Source organism: Myotis nattereri (assembly GCF_964212035.1).
Source record: "Myotis nattereri genome assembly, chromosome: 7".
Lineage (NCBI taxonomy): Eukaryota > Metazoa > Chordata > Mammalia > Chiroptera > Vespertilionidae > Myotis > Myotis nattereri.
Window position 1 is genome coordinate 20,695,167 of NC_138082.1, and position 24,853 is coordinate 20,720,019.

The 24,853-nt window shown below is 42.5% G+C and overlaps 1 long non-coding RNA gene across 1 annotated transcript in view; it reads left to right on the forward strand.

Moving 5' to 3' along the window:
- LOC308522592 overlaps window positions 1–24,853 on the forward strand; it is a 126,282-nt gene that overhangs the window by 72,454 nt on the left and 28,975 nt on the right. The window contains exon 2 of the long non-coding RNA XR_013996248.1: window positions 21,049–21,133. This is a non-coding gene — a long non-coding RNA (uncharacterized lncRNA). The remainder of the gene's footprint in view (window positions 1–21,048; window positions 21,134–24,853) is intronic.

Sequence of the window (24,853 nt, forward strand, 5' to 3'; positions counted from 1 at the left end):
CACCCTTTCTCTGTTCCTCCCTTTCTTTCCTGCTCCCCATTTCCTTATTGGTCCTTCCGGGGCACTTACATAATAAATCATTGTGTTAGAGCCCTCCTCTTAGGGTCTGCTTCTGGGGCACCTGATCTAAGGCAGCCAGCTGTGTATTTCTGAAGCTTTGAGATCAAATCGAATCATCAGAGGAGCTTGTGAAAAATGCAGATCTCAAGATCACTCCCCAGAGAATGGCTCTGAAGGGTGGGGACCAGGAATCTGTAATTTAGTGAGTTCTCTGGGGTATCTTGCTGACTGTGGCCCTTGGGCCTCTGGAAGTGCTCCTTCCACCGGACATGGGTTGATTGCTAGCTCAGGCCTCTGCAGACCCCCACTGCCCTGACATCTGCTGACTCCACAACTTCAAGTGACTTGACTTCAACCAGGGATAAGGTGCTGCTGCCTACAATCCAACTGGCAGTCCCCTGGTGTCGAGGCCCCGGGTCATTTACACTCAGCTCCAATCCAGCCAGTTTTTGCATCCTGGTTACTGAGTCATACACACACACACACACACACACACACACACACACACACACACACACTTTTTATCTCAGATCTCAGCAAAATGGGGTGGGACAGAACTCTGAAATAGACATTTCTGGCAGTAAATATAACAGTTACACAAGTGTTATTGTCATACTTGCTGGGTTGTACCTGAGCTCCTTCACTTACTTGATGTGTGACTTTGGGCAACTTATTTAACTGCTCTGTGCCTTAGGTTTTTCTTTTTTATTTGAAAAATGGAAATAACACCAGTAACTACCTCTGACAGTTTATTTGTTGCTGATAAGTCAACTGCTTGGCACATAGCAAGTGCTCATTAAACATCTATTTATTATGCAAGAAGAACAAACTCCCCAAATTCCTAACCTGATGAGTCACCAGGAGATGACAACGTTTTTTATACCCTCAGTACAATGGGCATGTGTCATTCATGAGCCCTTGGGAGGCTCTCACTTCTCTTCAGCCCTTGTGCTCTCTGCAGGGGAGCGCTGGGGAAGTGGCAGGTGAAACAAGTTGAACAGAAGTTTTGTATCTTTGCATGGTTCTATTTTGACTGTTGATAGACACACAGAATTCCGACTGTAAGGATAACCAAGGGGTCAGGAAACTACAAGGTTCATACTGGAAAGCAGCGGTGTCCAACACACATTCACACACTCATGTATACATTCTCACACACTCATATGCACACTCACGATATATTCTCACATACACATTCTCTCACACATTCTTACACTTATACATGCTGACATATATTTGCTTTCACACACACAACATAACCCACATTCTCACACCTACATGCTTACAAATATCTCACACCCTCACACACGTATCCTCACCCACATTTTCACACTGACATGCTCACAAATATCTCATACCTTCACACACATTTGCCATACACTCACACAGGTTTCACACCGACATGCTCACACATTCTCACAGTCTCACACTTACACACAAAACTTCTGCGGAGTCAGCATTTAATGAAGGCTTTGCTGGTGGAGGTGCCGGATCTGAGAGGGTCAGGAAGAATTCAACAGACTGTCACGGGGCCTATTCTGTGCTGGGCCTGGGGAGATGACTGATAATTCAGACTTGATTCCTATGTTTTCTGAGTGAGGTGGCCATGGGCAAAACCAAACCTATAACAGAGTCAAAGAACTGAGCCCCATTCTAGACATTCAGGCAAGATGTGGTTGGAGGCTGCCTGGTAGAGAATAGCACCACCACCAACAACAGTAGAAAGAAACATTTACCTGCCAGGTGCTGTGCTATGTACTTTAATGAAGTATCTTACTCAATCTGCTCAACAACTAGTAGGCAACACTATAAACCCCCTCTGCAGATGAAGAAACTGAGGCACAATGAGGTTCAATAACATTTATGTCCTGCAGCTCGTATGTGTGGGATTTGGCTGTGAACTCTAGTAGCCTGGGTGAGGATAGTAGCCTGCCCCTGGGTTACACGGAAGGGGCAATGATTGAGCTGAACTCTGAAGCCTGTGTGTAGGGTGGGGACATGGGAGGTGGAGAAAATACACAGAAGGGAAAGTGGATGGCGTGTTCCCGGAAAGGGAAGGCAGCTGGGGGGTCAGATTGGGAGTGACTTGAATCCTTGTTTAAAGAGTTTGGCGTTTGTTTTTCCCCTGTGGGCCATGAGGTCTGGAGGAGAGCGATTTGTCTTTTAGGAAGTCGATTCTGATAGGGCAGGGTCAGAGATGGCAGAAAGCAAGCCCGGCTAGGATGCTATGACAGTGAAGGGTCCACGTGAGAAAGATGGGGGTTTGATGAGTCCAGTGGCAGAGTTCAGGCCATGCATGACAAGGGTCTGGGGGCAGGGCTTTCTGATTGATGGCTAAAGGCTGTCTTGGGGGAGAAGGAAAGGAGAGGCCACATTTGACAGGGATGTTTCTAGTGAGAAAGCAGGAAAGGTGTTGGGGCTGGTGACAGTTCCAGGAACGCAGGAGAGAGAACAGACTCCAGCGGGACAGGTGGTGAGGAATATGGTGTGGATATGCTCAGGGAAGTGGGTTCGGGAGTAGACAAGGGAGACACTCAGCCCCAGGCATGTGGGGCAGTGCCCTGAGGAGAATGCCAGCGTGGGAGGCTGGGGAAGCTGCCAGTGCTGGCCACCACAGAGGTCAAGCAGAGAGTATTGCACTGGGAAAGAATGGTCAGTGTGTGGTTCTAGGATTGCCCTTCCTCTTCCCCTCCCTCCTGGGAGTCAGCTCTCCCCCTCAGGGCCTGCTTTTTCCACTTGACCTCTTTCCCATGGTCACTGACAATGCTCCTGTTCTCAACTTGCTCTCTGCACATCTTCCTTGGCTTGGGAGGAAGCCAGTCATCTGTGGGTAAACCCCTCACTTAAGTGTGAACAACTATGACTGAGCCAGAGCCGGGAACCACTCTGACGAGGAAGAGATGGCCTTGACATGGATGAAGGTCTCCACTCTGCCAAGCACTGGATAGAACCCTTGGGGTACAAAGATGAATGAGATCTGCCCCTGCCTTCAAGGGCCTCCAAGATCAGCAAGAAAAAGCCATGCATACCCTGACATACTGAGGGTATAGGTGCTATTATAGAGACTGCAGTGATGGGACCAGAGTAAAGGGACTGGTGGATTCTTTCTGAGAGTGTCATGGAGCATTGCCCCAAAGAAGGAACTTTTGCACTGGACCTTGATTGGTGAGCAGGGTTTTCTAGGTAGAAAAGAGCAGGCAGTAGGATGGATTACAGGGTAGGGAGGGCATTCTTGACAAGGAGACCATACCAACAAAGTCACAAGCCAGTGGAAGTACCAGCCAGAAGAACATGTGGTTTGATGTAGAATATAAGGGAGCAGATGAATGGGTGTGGCAGAAGATGAACCTGCACAGGTAGGTTGGGACCTTGTAACTTAGGAGAGTTTTGAGTATCCTCTTGCAACAGTGTGCAATCAGATTTTCTGTAATGGTGTAAATGTTCTATGTTTGCATTGTTCAATATGGTAGCCACTAGCCTCACATGGCTATTGAGCATTTGAAATGTGGCTTGTGTGGTTAAATAATTGAATTTTTCTTTACTTTATGTATATTTCAACCTAACTAGTCACATGTAGCTAGTGCCTACTGTATGGGACACTATATCTCTAGGTACTGGAAAGCTTAAATGAGGGAAATAGGGGCCAGTGCAGGAGTGTGGTTGATGTGGTGACAAGCATATAGCCAATAACTAACCTTGTACAGTATATAAGGTCATTCATACATAATATAGTCAGAAAGTTTGCAAAATCAACATTTTTTTTTCACAATACCCTCTACCACAATGATAACTTGTATATATACCTTTCTGCACTGTCACATCTGGGAAATGTCATGTGCTCCTCACAATAGTTCTATGAATTTGGCAGGGATCATCTGTTCCTTTTTCAGGCAAGTTGGGGTTCTCTAAGATTATGTGACCTCCCTGCCTCTTCCCTTCCTCCTCCCTTCCCTCCTCCCCTCTTCCTTCCTTTTTACTTCCCTTGCCCTGTTCCTGTTTCCTGGGATAATTTAAAAACTAAGGTTCCCTCCTCCTCCCCCCCTCCCCCCCCGCCTACATTCAAGCCCTTGGCTCAGGCTCTACTCTCAGAAGAGAATCTCAGGTTAAGAGAGGCTTAGGAACTGTCCTGGGGCTTCAGCTGGAAGAAAAAAACTCGATTTCAGAGCTGCAAAGAATTTTAACAAATTTCCACTGAAGTGTCCTGAGAGATCAAATAGCACACCCACTCATTTTACAGATCTGGAAAAAGGCCAGAGACCATCTAAGACCATCCCCCAAACCTATCAGTTCAGGGATAATCTGGAATTTCTGCTCTTCATGAGATGAACTAATCTATATAAAAAGCAGAGTGCTTAACACAGCAGGTGCATGGTAAATGTGAAAATGGAATGACACGGGGAAGGGAGTGGATAAAGGTCCTCTGTGAGATGTACAAAATGTTTCCATATGTCTCTGTGACAAGCCTCTGCCTTTAGGATCATGGCTCTCTCCACCTGTTGCTGCTCCTCTGGGCAGGAGACTGAAGAGGCAAGGATCTGTTGCATCTAGAATTTATATGTATTTTTACCAGGGTTTCTAGTTCACATAATTGTCTGGCAATTTATAGCTCAGGTCTTTGAGGAAGTAAACCCCCAGCATATTTGAGATGCTGAAGTATTTTCTCAGGGCCTCAGTGCAATCACAACGAGAAATGAATAGACACCTGGGTTTGGCTTAAAAACAGGAAGATTCAGAAATCATAGAAACACCCAGGTTTAGGTCCCTGGATTAAACATCTTAATTTGAATCATATAAAATTGCTCCCTTTTTTTAGGTCAGAAATGGTTGAATGTTGGCAATTTTATATAGGTCAGCCTATAACTGACAAATACATATTGCATATTTGTGGGAGAGCCAGAGAATATAAATATCATGGGTGTTACTGAAAAGTGAGTCTAAATGTACCAGAAACAGTCTCCCTGCTGATAAAAATGTGGAAGAAGAAAGCTCTCTTGGGCATCTTTCCAGAGGCTGAACAACAAGATTAGGAGTTCATGGCAGGTCTAGACTCAAGAAGATAAAGGTGGAGGTTGTAGGGACTGGCTCTTAGGATTAGGTGTGTAAGCACACTAGGCACACTGTTGGTCTCTGGAAGTGAGGCACTGGGACCTGGGTTTGATAGTGAGTCACAAGCATTAACTGACTTGGACATGGGTAAAAAGTAAAATAAAAGAGTCAATATTAGGAGAAATTGAACCCAACCTCTTGGGTGGTGGCTTATTCCTTACTCTTTGGCTTGTCTCTTCATTTGTCTTCCCATTATACCTGAAATTCAAAGTGGTAGATGGTAGAGTAGGACTGAGAGACAGGTGTATAGAAAGACATGATTAACATAGGAGAATATGATCAGCTCTGGGAGGTGACATTAGGAGTCTTCACCCCGATCACCTCAGCTAGTCCTTTTCGAAGACAAATACAGCTATAATAATGATGTTTTCTAATTTTCATAATATTTTACAATTTATTAAGCAGTCCACAGATATTATCTCATTTATTTTGATTTTCAAACAACCTGTGAAAAAGGTATTGCAATTTCACTTTTCCAGATTGATTATGGTTCAGAGAGTAATTCTTCAATGATGACAATTGACAGAATCAGGTTCAAATCTGTGTTTTTGGACTCCATATTGATTTTGTTTGATCTTATGGATGGTGGCTAAGACCATCACATAACCAGGAACTCCAAATAAAAGCAATTGTTCAGATATTCATGGAGTCCAGTCAGGTAATAGGCATGAATGAAGCTTGTTAGATATAGGACATTAGGGAGTGGTGGGGACTGTGGCCCAGGAATGGGGAGCCCATACGCTACTGAAGGGGGCAATCATTACTCAGGTCCAGGTGATTCTTGCCAAGAAATGCTGGCCTTATTGTTTTTGAGAAAAGTTGGAAATTCAATTAAATATTTAATGAGTGCCTGCTATGGCATCAGATAACGCAGTGAATTAAATGGATAAAAAAAATTTCTACATTTTAATGTGAACTTGTCCAATTTTTACGTGTTGGGAACTAATAGAAAATTTAGAAAACATTGTATAGGCCAAACAAAACACATTTATGGGCTATGTTTGGCCTGTTGGCTGCCAGTTTGTGACTTCAGTTCAAAGACTTCGATGGACCAAGTGTTCTCCAAAGAGGAGACAGTGAAGAATGGCCCACTAGGACCAGGGAAGAAATTATTAGCACTTTTATTTTTATTGTTTTTTTAAAATCTCATCCTTTAAACGTTCTTACCTTTGTGAATACTGTATCATATACATAATTGATTTATATATAGCACATGTATATTCTAATCAATATTTCAATAAGTATTTTATTGAAATAATATATATTAAAATAACAATATTATTTTAATATTTATTAACTATTTAAATACCTATTGAAATATTTGAATAAATAGTAGCTCAATGTCTATTGATTAATTAAAGTAATATTTAATTATTATTTTAATATATTTAAATGTTGATTAATATTTAAGTATTTGATAGATATTAAGTATTTTAATAGGTATATTGGGAAGACATGATTCAGGTACTCTTATTGATAGGGATGTGGATCAGGAAAGGTTTAAGACCACTGGGATAGTCCTTAAAAAGTAGATATTTGTACACCCCCTGCCTGCCTGAAACATGGCTAAGTGCTCAGAGGGCTTCAGGGAACTGGGTTTGGGCAGAGTATCTACAGTAAGATTGACTCAAGCCAACCCATTTCCCTGTTTCTTCTGCCAGAGCCCTGCAGGTCCTGCTGAGTGACGGAAGAAACAATTGGACGATGGTGCCAGTTCAGCGTAGACCAACATTTCAACCATTCCAGCCAAGCTTATGGGGCTGTTATGGTCATGATTGTTTTTATTTCTTATAAAATGGGGCATGCTGTGACACTATAGCTGTCCTGGAGAAGTAAAGACTAAGGGATAATTTGATCCTTACCCTTTAGTGTCAGGAAGGTTGTTATAGGAAGGCAGGTGATCAGACACTCTTCAACTTTCCTGAGGACAGAACATGAGTAGGTAGATGTAAACTGCTAATAGGAGATTCGGGTTACTGTTACAGAAGACATCTTTGACAGTGAGCTTTGTCTGAGTCCTGTTCTAAAGCCTGTCTTGGACACTGTACTCACCATCTGTCAGTAGAATGGCAAGATGATGTCCCAAAAAGAGCATTGAGCAAGGAGCCAGGAAATCAGTGCTCTAGTCTTACAGGGACCTTTTGGTTGTCATGACCTTGGAGAATTGCTTCAACAATTGCTTTTACTCGGAGTTCCTGGTTATGTGATGGTCTTAGCCACCATCCATAAGATCAAACAAAATCAATATGGAGTCCAAAAACAGATTTGAACCTGATTCTGTCAATTGTCATCATTGAAGAATTACTCTCTGAACCATAATCAATCTGGAAAAGTGAGATTTATTCTTCTCTGGACCTCATTTTCTCCTCTTGAATAAAGAAGGACATGGTCTATGGTCTCTGAGCTTTCTTCTTTAACTTCAACCATTAGTCTCTTGTGAAGAGTCTAAGTGTTGGAAAGTTAATACCATGTGTTGGCAAGTATTTTTCTGGTTTAAAGCAAGTTGTCTCTTTAACCTAGGTCAATGTACTAGCTGCTGTAGCAAACAAATCTCATAATGTATAATGGCCCAGACATAGTAGAAGTTTATCTGTTGTTCACAAAAACTATAAAATGGGTTTTCCTGATTGACAGGCCATTTTCCTCTAAGTGGTGATAAAAAGATCTAGAAGCTTTTGATCTTGAGGCTCCGCCATCTTCAATACATGGCTCCATGCTGGCCATGCTCAATTACATTTAGCTGATAGAAGGGGGAAAAACATGGACAACTGAGCCTGGGATACTTTTGTGGGCCATTCTGGGAAGGATGTGCATTAATCCTGCTCAAATTATATTGACTAGAAATCAGTCTCATAGAAATGCTGATCTATAAGGGAGGCTGGGAAATGTAATTTAACTGTTTTTTTCTCCACAGGGAAAAAGAAGCAATGGACTTGGCTAATAGGAAACAATATATACCATAGAAAAGAGAGCTAAAAAGAGAAAAGATTGTATGGCGTGGAAAAGAATAGGATGAGGATGATATTAATTATCTTCTTAATTATTATCTTCTAAAAAGCTTGGAGCAGTCCTCAGCTGATGAAGAATGGCAGGACCTGGGCTTTAAAAGATTTCCTGACCCACATGGAAGAGCCCTGAGCTAAGACTCAAGATACCCTAGGTTCTAGTTTTGGCTGTGTCTTGACCTCACTATGGGACTGAATAGAATTTACTCAACTATTATGCTTCAGCTTCCTCATCTTTTTCCCTGGTTCCATTCGGATCTTAACTCAGATGTCTCCTTTCTGAGGGGGCTTAGTGCTTCCCCTTTCCACTCCTTTCTAGCCCCTGACCCACTGATCTCTTCCCCTCACCCTTATTATTTCTCTTTAATGCACTTATCACTTTTTGAAACTATTTTCTTGATTTGATTGCTTGTGTATTTTCTGTCTCTACACTAGAATGTTAACTCCATAAGTGAAAGGATTTTTGTGTGTGTGTGTGTTTTTGTACAATCTGTTCCCCATGGCATATATAGTAAGCATTAAATCAATATGAGTTGAATGAATGAATGAATCAATGAAGATAAATTGACCACAGGACCTTTATAGAGACAGCTGCTGCCAGTGGCTAATATTCTTCAGCAAAGGGAGGAGCGCTGAGGTCTTGGGTTGGGGTGAACCTGAGTCAACCTCCCTCAGCCTATGGTGGTGGCACTTGAGCAGGGCACAGGGCAAGAATCTCTGATACTGGAGGCCAGCTGTCTTTGCCCCGTGACCCTGATAAGATCCTGGCCCTCAGAGTTCTTTGCCACCCTCTCCTTTTCTCTTTTTAGGTGGCAATTGGCTGACCTCCCATGGGGTATCTTTGGCTTCTTCTTCAAGCTACTTGCTCTTGCTATTGAGAAATGACTAAGCAAATTCTCCATCTCACAATGGCCAGCTTCCAGCCTGCGAGAGTTGATGCTGCCTGCTCAGACTGGTTTGGAAGGACAGGTCCTCCTCATAAAAAAGCCTTCCCCCCATTTCCTTTGCTCTATGTTCAGAAAAAAAACACTAAACAGATACCATCATCATTGCCTTCTTTGAAATGGCCTTACTCACCTCCTCTTGATGGAGTTCTAGGTTGACTTCCACAAGGAAGAGGAAAGCAGAGATTAAGGATTCCTACTCTCTGGGCTCAATGTCCAAGATTTGCAAAATGACTGGTAGAGATGGTGGTATAATAATAATGACTCCCATTTTCTGCTTACTGAGTGCTTTCTATGTACCAAGCCTGGTGCTAACCTCTTCAGGTACGTTAGCTCATTTGATTCTCGCAGTGAAATTATCGGGTAAGTGTTTCGACTTTATAGAGAAGAAGTTGGAGGTAAAGGAAGCTTAAGTAACTTGCCCAAGGCAACGTGGCACATAAATGGAGAGACTGCATTTAAGCTTTGGTCTCTATATTTCCAAATATGGGTGCTTGCTCATCCCAGCTGATCTACATCATTGGACAGATCATTCCTAGAGCTGAGTACAGTGAGAACACAAGTAATTTTTCCAAATTTCTCTGCTGCCATCCCCTTAGTTCACATCAGAAAAGCCCCTTCTGAGTTCCATGGGAGGTTAACAGGTTTAATGTGGAAAACTGGTTTAGAAGTGAATTAAATTTGGGAACTACTGGGTGAAAATAAAGTTAGAAAAGACGTTGCAGAATCATTAATGTCTTCACATTGATAGCACATCTTCAAGAGAGGGATATCATGCTCCTATTCCTAAATTAATTGACTAAGACACTCTCCCTCTTAGAGTATCTTGGGGTTCTAGATGAACATGGAGTTCTAGATGAAATTTCTGAGCTCTACTAATATACTCACTGATCTATAAAGGTGCTTGGAAATTCTTCTTTTCATCCCCACTTTCCTCATCAGAAATCCATAAATCCATAGAAAACCTACCACTTTCTAGGCACATTGCAAGATGTTCTCTCCCACATCACCTTATTCATTCCTACCACAACCTAATTTTATAGAAAAAGAAGCAGAGAATCAGCAAGACAACTGGGCAGTAAGAGAGCTGACATTAAAACCCAAATTTTCCAATCCAGATTTACTGATTTTCCTCCTATACTTTAGGATTTATTCTTTCAGTTGCTTATCCAAATTCTGGGCATTTATAATGATCCCAACTCAAATCCTACTTCCTTCAGAAGGTCATATGTCCATTGCACCCTACTTGACCTGTGCATAGCTATCTCTCCCTTTCCTAAACTCCCTGCAAAGTCACTATCTCTATCAGGATTTGGTACTCACTTCATCTGATTGCACTTGGTACATATCATCTCACATTTAGGAGTGAGGTACTATCAGATTCATTGTATAAATGAGGAAACTGACATGTAATAAGGTTCAGTCACTTGCCCAAAGACATAAAAGAAGCCAGGTTTCAGGACACACATTCCTTCCACTACTCTGTGTTGCCTCCATCTAGTTCAACTCCTTATTTCATTAGTTGGGGGAACTGAGGCCAGAGAGGGGAAGTGACTAGCCCCAAATCACACAGCTTGTGAGTAGCAGTGCTAGGATCACCTGTAAAGCCTCCACACCAGGCACCTTTCCTCCCAGCAGGCTGCTTCCACAGGTTTGCTGCAGGACTCGGTTATGTCTACCAGTCAGCTCCTGTTACCTGGATGCTGTAGAAATTGTCCTTGGAGCTGCAGAGGCAGCATGAGCCTGGTAGCCTGCTCCCTGGGGAATAACCAAGGAAGGTCAGCCTACTAGCCTGCAGACCCAGCACCTAAAATAAACCAGGCTGCAAGCCCAAGCAAAACCACGTAGCCTTCCAACAGCCCAGGGCCTGACACAGCCTCACACTCCCAGGTTCCCTTGGCACAGTGCCGAGCACAGTATTTAGTGGTTGCTGCTTTCTTATATTTTAAAGAAAATGGGTTCCTATTACTCTGGATCTTAGAATTCGGAACTGACACAAGTTGAGGGAACTAAGACCTAGGAGGCCCTTGGAGCACCATGGGGTGGGGGAGGGGATATTCTTCAGATGGCTCCCAAATTTGAATGCTTATCAGATTCACTGGAAGAGCTTTTAAAAATGACTCAGGCTTCATCCTAGACCTAGAGAATCAGAATCTCTGGGGACAGGGCCAGGGGCTCTATTTGAACAGTTTCCCCAGGTAGTCTCTTCTGGTCCTGGTTTGTAAACCACCATCTCAGTTTGTTCCTTCCATGTGTGTCCCACTTGATTTCCAAACCCCCTCTCCCCACCCATTCTGAACTCAGATTAGTGCACTTTTTTTTCCCACTTGTGAAATTTAAATTCTTTTTTTTTTATTGTTTTATTGCTTAAAGTATTACAAAGGGTATTACATATGTGTCCTTTTTTCCCCCCCGCCCTTGACAATCCCCTGGCCTCCCGAAATTTAAATTCTATATTGTCCATGTCCACAGCATTGTGGATGGTGTGATAAAAACCCTTAGTGGAGTTTCCATTATCTTTTTAAATGAGGGTTTCAAGTTTCCCTTTATATTGAAGTTTAGAAGTTTCTGTTCTATAAGAGGTTTAAATTCTTAGAGGAGTTAGTTCTGAGGAATTTGGTCACCTAAGAAGTCTGTCACCAAGGCCCTGTGTTTCCAAGGCAGTCTGTAAAACTTAGAAGTTACCAGAGAAATTACAGTTGCCAGGAGACATGCCATTGTATTTAAATGTCTTAAAACACCCTTGCCAGCAGCTGGCAATACCCGTTGAAAGAGGACAGTTTCTTTTCTGATTTAAGAAGAGATTGAAAGTTACTTTCCTTTGGTTTTGAGAGAGTCAAAGAGGTTTGAGTTGGGTAAAGAGCTTTTTCTTCCTGACTAAGGAGAAGAAGGACTCAGATGGAATGAGGACTTTCTCAGCTGATCAGAAGACCAGAGAGGAAGAACAAATGAAGACTCTTTCTTCAGTAAGCTAAAGCACAAGTGGCACTCTCTAAGGGGAGAAGAGCCACACTAGCCATGGACCCATGGGAGCCTGGGAGGCAGTTAGCAGCCACTCAGTGGAAAGAACACTGGAGTCCATTCTACATCTTACCTAATGGTGGGGCAACAGAAAGAAGGGGAGAGAGAACTCTAGTTGAATACTTACTACCACATCAGGCATTGTATTAAATGCAGGGAAATAAAAATCACTAAGACATAATTTCTACATGCAAGGAGTTAGTTGTTTAGAAGAAACTTGCAATGAGAGAAGGCAAGGCATTGTAATTTTGTTTGCTGACTAGATTGTTGGGATGGATTGTGTCTGCTGTGTGTGTGTGTGTGTGTGTGTGTGTGTGCAGGGAGGGAGAGACAAACGCCATTTACTACGTCTGGATCTAGATAAACCATAGCTTCATCTTGCTGCTCAAGGGAGCTGTGTGTGCACTGTGGCCTGGCTCAGGGAAGACCTCCAAAGATAGCACTGTTCATGTGGCCCAAAATGGTTGAGGCCTCCAGGGACACAAAATTCGGGAAGCAAGGTTGGACAGAGGTCATGGCCATTTCAGGGTGAGGCAACAGACCCTTATGTGAACTCAGAGAAGTTTCTGTTTTTGTACCCTCACAGTCCTGATGACAGTGCTAGGCCTTAGCAATACATAAAGTGGACCGAGTTTTTCTTGGGGGATTCTCCTGTTTTGAACTCTTTAACCCAGCGGTTCTCAACCTGTGGGTCACAACTCCTTTGGGGGTCGAATGACCCTTTCACAGGGGTCGTCTAAGACCATCGGAAAGCACATATATAATTACATATAGTTTTTGTGATTAATCACTATGCTTTAATTATGTTCAATTTGTAACAATGAAAATACATCCTGCATATCAGATATTTACAGTATGATTCATAACAGTAGCAAAATTACAGTTATGAAGTAGCAACGAAAATAATTTCATGGTTGGGGGTCACCACAACATGAGGAACTGTATTAAAGGGTCGCGGCATTAGGAAGGTTGAGAACCACTGCTTTAATCCCTTTAGAAATTCCTTCCCTTTGTCATTGAACAGGTCCCCTTTTTTTTCGGAGAGAAAAACTGCAAGACAAATACATTATATCACTCAAGATAACTTAAAGCAGTTCTAGAATTATTTCAATTTAAAAAGAAGGGGGGTGGGAAAGAGAGAGAGAGAGAAGCTTAACCCAAGTCCATCAACATTAGAGGTTTAGATTTAGAGAACATTTACCTAACTGGGGAATTCTTTAGTCAGGGATTGGCAAACGTTTTCTGTAAAGGTCCAGATAAGAAGTATTTTCAGCCTTGCGGGTCTTGTAGTCTCTGTTGCAACTATTCAACTTTACCATTGTTCTGCAAAAGCAACCACAGATAATACCAGTAAGTGAACTGGAGTGGCTATGCTCTAATAAAATTTTATTTACAGATATTGAAATTCGAATTTCACCCAAGTTTTCATGTGTAATGAAATATTATTTTTCTTTGCATATTTTTCCAACCATTTAAAAATGTAAAAGAAATTCTCAGCTTATGGATTTGGCCCATGGGCTTTGGTTGGCTAACTCATTATCTCACTTGTCACATCCTAACATAAGATGCATTGTATCTGGGTAAAGCAACTCTGCTTCGACATTCTCTTTGTATAGTCTGGCAATTTATCTATTTATTCAGTCAAATACTTATTGAGGACCTACTAAGTGCTCAGGGCTGTTCTGGGTTTTGAGAGTTCAGAAATGAATAAGACCATGTGCCTGCCTCTGGGTGGTTTATATTTTCCTTTCCATGGAAAGAAGATTTAGGGCTCAGAGGCACAGATTTGAGTTTTGGTCTCAGCCCTTCCTTGCTGCTTTTTAGCCACAGACTTGGGGGCAAAGTGCATTTTCAGTGCTGAGCAGAGGGACCCTGAGCACAGGTCCTCTAGCGATCCACGGGGGAGCCTCATGGCATGCTTAGATCTAAAGCCCTAGGAGAGCTTTAGTGTTCTGAATTTCCAATGAAAAAGTCTAGCTAAAAAATAAAAATGAATAAAACAGCTTAAGACCCAAGACCTTTTGGGCTCAGTGTACTCTGGCAAAGCATCCCAGTGGGGTTCTGGGATGGTTTTCAAGAGCCGTGGCTTCTCTTGGACTTTCCCATGGCCTATTTCAAGACAACCACTGTTTTGCAGATGTTCCCTCAGGACTGGGTCCTGGTGAAGGCCCCTTGCAACAGCAGTGACCACTGCTGCCAGAGCTGTGAGGTCAGTGCTCATGCACACCCTGGCAATGGCCCTCATCCCTCCCATTCCCAGGCAGGTGATTGAAAACTGTGAATTCCATCTCAGAGACAAGAAGGCCCCTCCATGAGGCAGGGAAACACATATGACTACATTAAGACAGAAGAATGGCTCTACAGTGAGTAGGAAATTGCTCCTAGCCCATGGGCCCTCACGATTTATAGTACATCTGCTTCACAGCTAGTCTCTTTGCTGTGTGTTGGGAGGAGGTGCTGGGGAATTGAGCCTGGAAGATCAGGGATGTGGTATGGTTCTTCCTTCTAAATTTTGTATAACTTGCCTCAATGAGAACTTCCAGGAAACCCCAGTAGCAACCCCTTTGTCCCCTCCTAAAACTCAAACTGGCCTTATCACCCATTAGCCATGTGACTTTGATGTCCCCCGGGTTCCTCATGTAGATAATGAGTGACTTCATTATAAGATTACATAACCTCAAAGGTTTATACCTGTTGTCAGAGTCTAAAGTTTGAAACATCCCACCTTCTTTTCTCTTTTATCTCTCTGCCGGGAGCCGGTCCATACTTGCTGTTTCAAGGGACCTGGCATATATGGCATACTGTTTTTAATATGTTTGCTCACCTTCTTGGCACTATGTGTTTTAACCAAGGTCTCTGAGAAAGGTTGTTTCCCCAGGTAGGGATTTTCCCCTGAAGTTAGGGAGGGAATAAAACCTCTTAACTAAGTGCCAGGTGGGAAATTAATCACTTTAACTACGAACAATCATGCTTAAGCTACATAATCTTTACTCCCTGGAATGGAGATAAGAAACGCCCTAACCTTTGAAATAGAGATTGATAGGATTGGAATCAACTGGTATAAATACAGATGTAAGAAGACAGAACCGAGAGAGACAGAAATAGGCACAGAACCCACACAGAACGTTCTCTAGAGACAGAAGAACTTCGCTGGAGAGAACATGGCAAAAGATCCTGGAAAGAAACTGGCCTCAGAACCTAGAGACAGAACCTAGTGAGAGAACATGGCAAAAGATCCTGGACTAAACCTGACTACGGAAATTGGCAAGAGAACCTGACTAGAACCTGGTGACTGAACCTGGCTGGAGAACCTGGGCAGAACCTGGCTGGAGAACCTAGCGAGGGAACTTGGCTACAGAGCCTGGCTGGAGAACCTGGAGAACCTAGCAAGAGAACATGGACACAGAACCTGGCTGGAGATCCTAGCCAGAACTTCGCTGGAGATCCTGGCTAGAGATCCTGGCTAGGCTGCTGATCAACTGAACACTGTCTCCGTGTCCTTCCTTCTTCGCCGACTCCATCAACTGAACGCTGCACCTTGTCATTCCTTCTTCGCCGACTCCATCCACGCCTTTGGGAACCCCTGGACCTGCTGGGGTTGGACCCCGGCATCTCTCTGCCTCTCCTACTCTGATCTGGCTTAGAGGTGTTTAGCATTTGCTCAAATATCACCTGGTTGTCCCAACTCAGGCCTGGTTCCCAGAAAACTAGGGCAGAAGATGTGAAAATGAGTGGAAATGAGGAAGGGAGGAAGGATGTGGCCCCTGGCCTGCTAGGTTTTCATTAGAATCCTCCTCTGTCTACTGCCCTACCCCCAGCCAGATTTTTTAGTAACTATTAATGTGTATGGGTAGTTATTTTCAAGGCTTGATCATATACATCCCATATTATACATTAATTGAAGACAGAGGCATAAGACAGGTCAGTTATTTGTTATGTGACTACAATGTTGGGATAGAAGAGTGGATAAAGTAGATCCAGAATACTCCTAGATGGTGCCTTGTACTCTAGAAGATCATCTCTCTAATTCCCTCATTTTGTAGTTGAGGATTTTGAGGCTCAAAGTGGGACTGTAACTTATCTAAAATGAGTCAAGGGCAGAGCCAGAACAGGAACACAGGCCTCTTAACCTAAGTGAGACCACGCTTCCTCACAACCAGAAAGCAGAAATGGTATTTCCATACATTTGCTTAGCATTTGAAATATACAGAGTATGCCTAATCTCCATCTCCATTTTGGGGAAGGACAGGCATTATAATTATTATTCCTATAATTATGAATAACCTCCATGGTTATTCATTTTCAGATGAATAAACTGAGGCTCAGGAAGTTAAGTATTTGAATAAAGATCAAGTGGCTAGAGGAGGCAGAGCTGTGAGAAGAACTTGGCTCTTCTAATCACCTGCAACACAAATATTCCCACTTGCACCACCCACCCACCCTCCTCTCTCCTCGATGACTCCCTAGTTGCCTCTGATCAAAGAGGAATGAAAAGAAACTCAAGATAGCTCAGTAGTATGCTGCAGTACTGTCAGCATAAAGGAAAGTGGCAGAGACTATTAGGGGAGGGACAAAAACAATTTAGGGAAGGCACAGCATGAAGAGAGGTGAGAGGTACTGGAGAGATTGAAGAAGAAAGAGGCACAAGACAGGTCAGATTAGGGATAATGGACCTTGTCAATAATTTTGACTCCCTCCAAAATAAAAATTGACTTACCTTGTATAGATCAAAACAGTTGTGCTAGTAAGGGAGGTAATGGGCCACACAATGAGGCTTGGACCACTGATAATCATGAGAGTTTAACCCCTGTCAGTGATTTGATTACCTGGGGTCTGATGATCCAGAGTGATGGACTGCCTAACTTCACCCTTGAATTCCTTCTGATCAGCTTTCTCCTCACTACCCATCTCCCACTGGGAACCAAAAACAGTAGGCATGTGACATGCTCCAAGAATTCTGTTTATGCAGGTTAAGTTCTACATGGGGGAGAGTTGGTAAAAGAGGAGAAAACTTCAGGCTCTTTCAACTGTTTTTTAAATGATTTCTCCTGGACTTTTAAGGATCCTTGTGGCATCAGAAGTTCTAGAACTGACTCTACTAGTAACCCATTCATTAAGTCATCAGTTTTTTAATCAAATTTTCTGTCAACTAATCAGTGATTTATAATGAGCATATTCTCTGCAGCCATCTTTGATCAGCTAATTTTGGGTACATGAAAAGAACATACTCCTAAGACTTTTCAACTAGACTATATATATTTATTCACTTATTTGCTTGGTAGACTACTGGGGCTCTTGAAATTAATCTGCCACCTATCATCACACTGTCAGTGGCTCTGTGTTGTATAGAGAGATTATGACTTCTCCATCCATTTGATAAATGTTTATTGGGCATATACTATCTTCTAGATATAGGGATGAAATAGTGGTCAAAGTATTAATGGTCTCTAACTTCAGAGAGCCCATGCTTAGTGAAAGAAAAGAAGCATCAGCCATGAATAATAGCTCAATTATGAGAAATGCTGGGAAGGGAGCAAGAAGGGTGTGAGATAATACAGTAACATTCAGAGTGAGGTGGAACCCAGGATATTTAGGTAGAGTGGGAAAAGAAGTGTGGGTGGCATCTGAAATTTGTGATCCACCATGAAGGACATGAGGGTAGGGGTGGAAGAGAAAGAAGAGTTCCAGAGAAAGACAATGGGTCCTTTAGTTATCTATGCCTACATAACAAACTACCTCAAAACTTAATGGTTTACAACAACAATGTCTTATCATCTCTCACAACTCTGTGGGTTGATTGGGCACTTCTGGGTGTTCTCACTAGGGGGATCTCTCTTGCAGATGTAGTCAGATAACAGTTGGGACTGAAGTTATCTGAAGGCTCAGCTGGACTGGGTATTCAAGCTGGTTTTTCCACTTCTATGGTTCAGGGGCTAGGCTGGCTGGACTAGCTGAAGGTTGCCTATCAATGTTTTCTCTTCCTATGGCTTTTCCATTTGTCTAGCTTGGGCTTCCTCATAGCATGGAGGACTCACGATAGCTGGACTTCTTACATGGAGGCTGGATTTCTTTAGAGTGAGCAGAAGGGGGAAACTGCCCAACTTGTTAAAAACTAGACCTGGATCTGGTTTAGTGTCACTTCTGTAGCATCTTGTTAATGAGAGCAGTCACAGGCCAGCCTAGATTCTAGGACATGGAGTTTTAGATTCCACCACTCAAAGGGAGAATGCCCGATGCATTTAAGGAAGAAATGGATTGATGGTGGCCATCTTGAAGGCAAGCTAAGGCTTTGGGGTATAAGAGGCTTGTATGTTAATGGACCAGAAAGACAACTAGTATTGTTAGAGTGTAGTGAGGGTGGCACAAGATGAATTAGGAGTGATAGGCAGAACAGGGTCCTTATAGCTATGCTGTGGTAAGAAATTTAGATTTTAAAAACTGTCATGAAAGCCTTTAGATATCTTGCTTTCCAAGCTGTCTCCTTTCTTCCTCCTTCCAATTCATCCTCTCTTTCTGCAGGATGGTTATCCTAAAACCTAGCACTTATCATGTACTCCCGTGTATTCAGTGAGTCCCCATCGCCTCCAGCCTGACTTTTCAGGGTTCTTTTCCAAGTTACACACTTAAACATTACTCTCCCATTTTTGCCCAAATTGTTATATTGAGCCTTTTGTTTCCCCCGAGAGGTGCCTTTGGTCTCCTGTCTTCATCCCAAGTCACATCAGTCACTTGCCCATAATACACTCCCATGTCCCCATCTCCATCTGTCAAAATCCTACCCTTCCTTTAAAACTAGCCTCCAATGTCACTTCCTCAAATTGAGTGTGACCCCTCACTCCTGGAAACCTCCTCATTCTTGGTGATTGGAAGGTGCAGCTACTTTTATATCTGTCTAACCATCACTCTCACAGGCCCATCCCCATTGACCCTAAGTCTGTGAGGACAGAACATATAAATTCTTAGCTTCTCCTGCCCCTAAGCCCCATGCCTTGAGCACAGCAATCAGTAAGCTGATGCTTTTTGAATTAAACAGTGGTTTCTCTGGGACACCAGCCTCCAGTGTCTCCTCCTTTCCCATGGAAAACGTCAGCATTCAGCTCCCAGCAACCCCTGGTCCATGGCCCCAAGGTTCCTGGCAGGGCTTTCCCGCAGGACCATGGAGCTGCTATTCCCAGAGAGTCAGGCCTGCATAGGCCAGAGCCGGCTCCCAAGGAGATAGAGAGCTTCTGATTCGCTGGGTCCCCTGGCTCCTCTCTCTCAGCTCCCTTGCGCTTATTTTCCTTGGCAAGAGGAAGCCCTCAGTCACCACTTCATCTTCCATTTATAGGCATATATGCATCTTTGTTATTCTTTTCAGAAAACGACAGTGTTCTCAGCTTAGAAAATGAGAGAAAAAGAGTGGAGGGCCATGCAAAGCAAAGAAGGCATTTGATATAAAGCCTCCATTGATTCCTGCAATATTTCTGACTATATTGGAGAATGGAAGCCACCCTTCCGGCCTCTACTGCTCTCTTATCTCTGCCTCAGCCTATATTACTAGCTCCTCACACTTTATTTATGGGTTATTATGGGTGAAAAGAAAGCCAGGGTATGGGCAATAAATTTGGCAAAGATTCTTATTATCTAGACAAGAAAATGGGCCTGGCTCCCTGACTTGAGTCCATGTCTGCACAGTCTTTGAGTTCTTCTGAAACCAAGTATTCAAGAGTCAGACTCTGTGGGTCCTGTATACAAAAAGGAGCAAAAATAACAACAAATATTTATGTAGTGCTTTCTCTAGGCCAGCCACTATTTGAAGCAATTTTTAAATAGTAAATCTTTCAATAATCCTAAGAAGTAGTACTATTCTTAACCCCATCTTACAGATGAGAGAATGGAGGCAGAGAGAGGTTAAGTCATTTAACCTAAGGTTACCAATGCTCAGTGACACACTTGGGATCTGAGTACAGAAGGCTGATTCTAGACTCTGTGTCTTTAACCACTCATAATGCTGCTTTAATTGCTCATGAAATTATCATGCATGTTTAAATAACCTAACAGGATCACTTACTCCTTCTTATATACCCAAATGCAGTAGAAACAACTGTGTCTGAGGGTTGTGGGCAAGAACTTGGACAGGTCTGAACCAGCTCTCAGCACAGGTAATTCAATTTGGTTCAAATTCTGACTTTCCCACAGATTTATGATTCTCAGTATAGTGTTTCATGCCTGGTGTGATTAGCAAAGGTATTTTCTGATGTATCCAAGAACAACTCACCTCTCTTGGCTCAAACTCATAGACTGAACATTCACTACTAGTAAATTACCAATTAATTCATTTCTTCTTTTCTTCATTTATTCATCAAACTCTGATACTATGTCTTGTATATAAGACACAATATGAGCATGTGAAGGATGACTGGAAAAAAGGAAAACAAAATGAAATAGATGTAGTCCCTGCCCTCAAGCTGTGAGTTTGTGTGCACATGTGTACACTTACAAGTAAACTTGAGAACCCAACTTTATATACCATACTCATTTGGGTCGTTTAGTACTCTATGAAGTGCTCAATGTGATGCATTTTACTGGTTCCCTGGAGTCTAGAACACCACACATAAACAGGTTTTTTAAAGGAAGCTCACTGGGGCATAGTTGCTCTTATTGGCCAGTGAATCTCCATGCTGTCCAAACTGGATGGAATAGTGATGGTAGATTATTGGTTCACACTGTGCACAACACTCTATTCAGTTGTTAAGGAAACAAGAAAAGGACAAAAATGTTAAGAAAATGATAAGACAAGCCATAGACGGGGAGAAGATATTTGCAAAAGACACATCTAATAAAGGACTATTATCCAAAATATGTAAATAACTCTTTTTAAAAATTATTTTTTGTTAATTCTCACCTGAGGATATTTTTCCATTGATTTTTAGGGAGAGTGGAAGAGAGAGAGAAAGACAGAGAAACATCAATGTGAGAAAAACACATCGATGCTGAGCCTGGAAGCCTACAACCAAGGTACGTGCCCTTGACTGGAATCAAACCTGGGACCCTTTGGCCCTGCAACCAAGGTACCTGCCCTTGACCAGAATTGAACCCAGGACCCTTTGGTTCTCAGGCTGATGCTCAATCCACTGAGCCAAACTGGCTAGGGCTGCAAAGAACTCTTAAGGCTCAACAGTAAGAAAACAAACAACCTAATTTAAAAAAAATGGGCCAAAGACATTAACACACACCTCACCAAAGAATATATGTGATGGCAAGTAACCATATGAAAAGATGCTTCACATCATATGTTATCAGGGAAATGCAAATTAAAACAACAATGAGATACCACTCTACACCTATGAGAATGGCAAAATCTAGACTACTGACAAAACCAAATGTTGGTGAGGATGTGGAGCAACAGGACTCTCATTCCTTGCTGGTGGAAATACAAGATGGTACAGACATTTTGGAAGATAATTTGTTATCTTCTTATAAAACTAAACCTACTCTTACCATACAATACAGCAATTGTGCTCCTAGGTATTTATCCAAAAAAGTGAACACTTATGTTCCCACAAAAACTTACATATGCAAGTTCATAACAGCTTTATTCATAATTGTCTAAAGTTTAAAACAATGAAGATATCCTTCAGTAGATAAATGGATAAATACATGGTGGTCCATAAAAGAATATATTTTTCAGCTATCAAGCCATGGAAAGGATAGAGAAATCTTAAATGCATATTACTAAGTAAAAGAAGCCAATTTAAAAGGCTACATACTGGATAATTCCAATTATATGAGAATCTGGAAAAGGAAAATTATAGAGACAATAAAAAGATCAGAGGTTGCTAGGGGTTGGGGGGTTTTGGGTGGGAAAGAGATGAATAGGCAGAGCGCAGAGGACCGTAAGGGTAGTGAAAATATTCTGTATGATTCCATAATGATGGATGATAGTTACATGCCATTATACATTTGTTCAGACTCACAGAATGTACAACACAAAGAGTGAACCATGCTGTAAATCATGAACTTTGAGTAATTATGATGTGTCAATGTAGGTTCATTAATTGTAACAAATGCCCCATTCAAGTGGACGATTTTGATAATGGGGGAGATTCATGTGTGAGCAGAGGTTATATGGAAAATATCTGTACCTTCTTAATATTGCTGTGAACCTAAACCTGCTATAAAAATAAATCAATAAAGAACAAAAAATAAAGCCTTAAAAGCAAGCAAGCAAACAAGCAAGCAAGCAAACAAACCAACCAACCCTGGGGTTCTGAACTTGATAAACCACTTTGCATCTATAGCAGATACTAGTTGGTTATCTTTCCTGCATCCATTTTCCCTTATTCTTTGTCAAAGGTCTCCAGTTTTATTTGGGAATTCAAGTGGTCCAGGGAAGCTGCTTTTGCTGTTGGCTCATTGGTAGCTTAATCAAATAGAATAGCCAATCCCCTGCCAGTAATGATTACTTCTGGTGTGACTTGGGGCTTAAGCTAGCCAAGTCCAAGTATCAGGCCTTTCTTTTTGTGTGTGTGTGAATGCTGGGACAAAGATGCTCCTGCATACCTTCTAGATGTGAATGAGGAAGTTCATGACTCTGGGAGCTGCTGGCTGGCAGCCATTCTTGGGAACAGTAGGGGATGCAGTGTGGACATGAAGTTGAAGTTAGGACAGAGAGATAGAAAGAGAATAAGTTCTAAGTGAAACTATTGAAGCCAGTATACCTTTCATCTTTTTAATTAACTGAGCCAATAAAGTGCTTTTTAGGTTTAATGTATTTGAGTCAGATTTTCTTCTACATGCAGTCAAAAGAGACCACAGGTAAGTGCATTATCTTTTCTGGCACACACTGCTCTGGACATGAGAAAATCACTCAGCCTTTTTGATTATTTTTATGGATGCAGGTGGAGTAAAAAGAATTAAAATGCATTTTTAAAAAGTGAAATCATTTTTTAATTGTTGACAGTATTATAGATGTCTCCCAATTTCCCCCTGCCTCTTAGCCCCCCTCCTCCCAACCCCTGCCCCACCCCAAGTCTTTCTTTTTTGTGTCTCATTTTTGCCTTCTGGAGAACACAAATACCACCATCATGGTAGCCAGACCCTGTTGGTTATTATATTGGATTGTGTGGATGAGTCGAGTCTTCCCAAAGAATAGAACAGAAGGGAGTGGAGGGAAAGATTCTGTATTTAAATTTCACTGTAGCTTTCCTTCCCATTGCTTACTGTCTTTAAGGGAGCAGACTCTCTCTGCCTCATACTTCCTCTTGGTTTTGGGCAGAGGTTTGAAGGGGAGGGTTTGAGGAGACAGTTGTAGAGTGTGGGTAGAAAGAAGCACTTTGGTAAAAATTTAGAGCTGTGTTAGGAGAGGTAGAAATAGAGAAATTTTCCTCTATTTTATAGGAAGATAAGCTGAGACATAGAGTTGGGTCCCAGTCCACATCCCCTGGGTAATCCAGCCATATTACAGAGATTCAAACTCGAGTCTGAACTCCCAACCAGGCCTCTCCTCCAGGTGACCTCTTTGCCTCCTCCTGAGTCTTGTGAGTGACTTACCCTGGAACCAAACCAGATGTTCTGGAGAAAGCACTGTCAGCCTTGTAGGCAGAAGGGTCTGGCTTCCTGAGATACCATTTGCTGGACTCATGGTGCTGGGCTGATTCTGGGCTCAGGTGTTTTCTAAAGTCAGGTGACTGGTTTTTACAGTATCTTGAAGCTTTCTTCAGAGGAACATGGAAGCACATGGGACATGGTCTCATAACAGTTGAAGAGGGGGATGAGGGCTGAGGCATGGCAGTTAGCTGCAGTCAGTAAGAGTCCAAAAGGCGGGAGCAGTTGGTGGCATGCAGCAGCACTGACCCGCTAACCTTCAGCTCCTGGAATTCCAGTAAAGGTCTTGGCTATGCTCAGCGCTGGGACTCTGCATCTCAGTAAGATATTTTCTCTTTTACTGCAGAATTTAAAAGAGCAAGGAATATAGAGGCTTAAGAAAGATCCAGGGGCCTGAATGTATTAGTTATCTATTGTTTCCTAAGGAATTACCCCAAAACTTAGTGGCCTAACTCTGGTCAGGTGGCTTAGTTGGTTGGAGAATTGTCCAGTAAACCAAAAGGTGATGGGTTCAATCCCTAGGCAGGGTGCGTACAGAAGGCAACCAATTGATGTTTCTCTCACATTGATGTTTCTCTCTCTCTAAAGAAATAAATAAAACATATCCTCAGGTGAGGATTAAACAAAACACTTAGCGGCTTAAAACCACAAACACCTGTTGCTTCATAGTTTCTATGGTTCAGGAAATGGGTGTGTCTTCACAAGGCCCTCTGGCTCAGAGTCTCTCATGATGCTGCAATCAAGGTGTTAGGGAGGGCTGTATTCTCATCAGAAGCTTCAACTGGGGAGAGTCTGATTTCAAGTTCACATAACAAGCTCACCTGTTGGGATTCTGTCACCACAGGCTGTTGGACTAAGAACTTAAATTTCCCACTGGCTATGGGTAAGAGGTCTTCCTAATTTCCTTGTTATATGTCTTTTTCCATATGGCAGTTCATGACATGGCAGCTGTGTTCCATCAAAGTGAATAAGTAAGAGAGTAAGAGAAGGTGAGCAAGACAGCAGCCAAGACTTTTTCTAACCTAACCTTGGCAGTGACATAGCATCAGTATTGCCGTATCCCATTCATTGAAGACGCCATTCACAATAGTCACCCATCTTCAGTTCAGGACTGTTTCCACATGAGGCAGA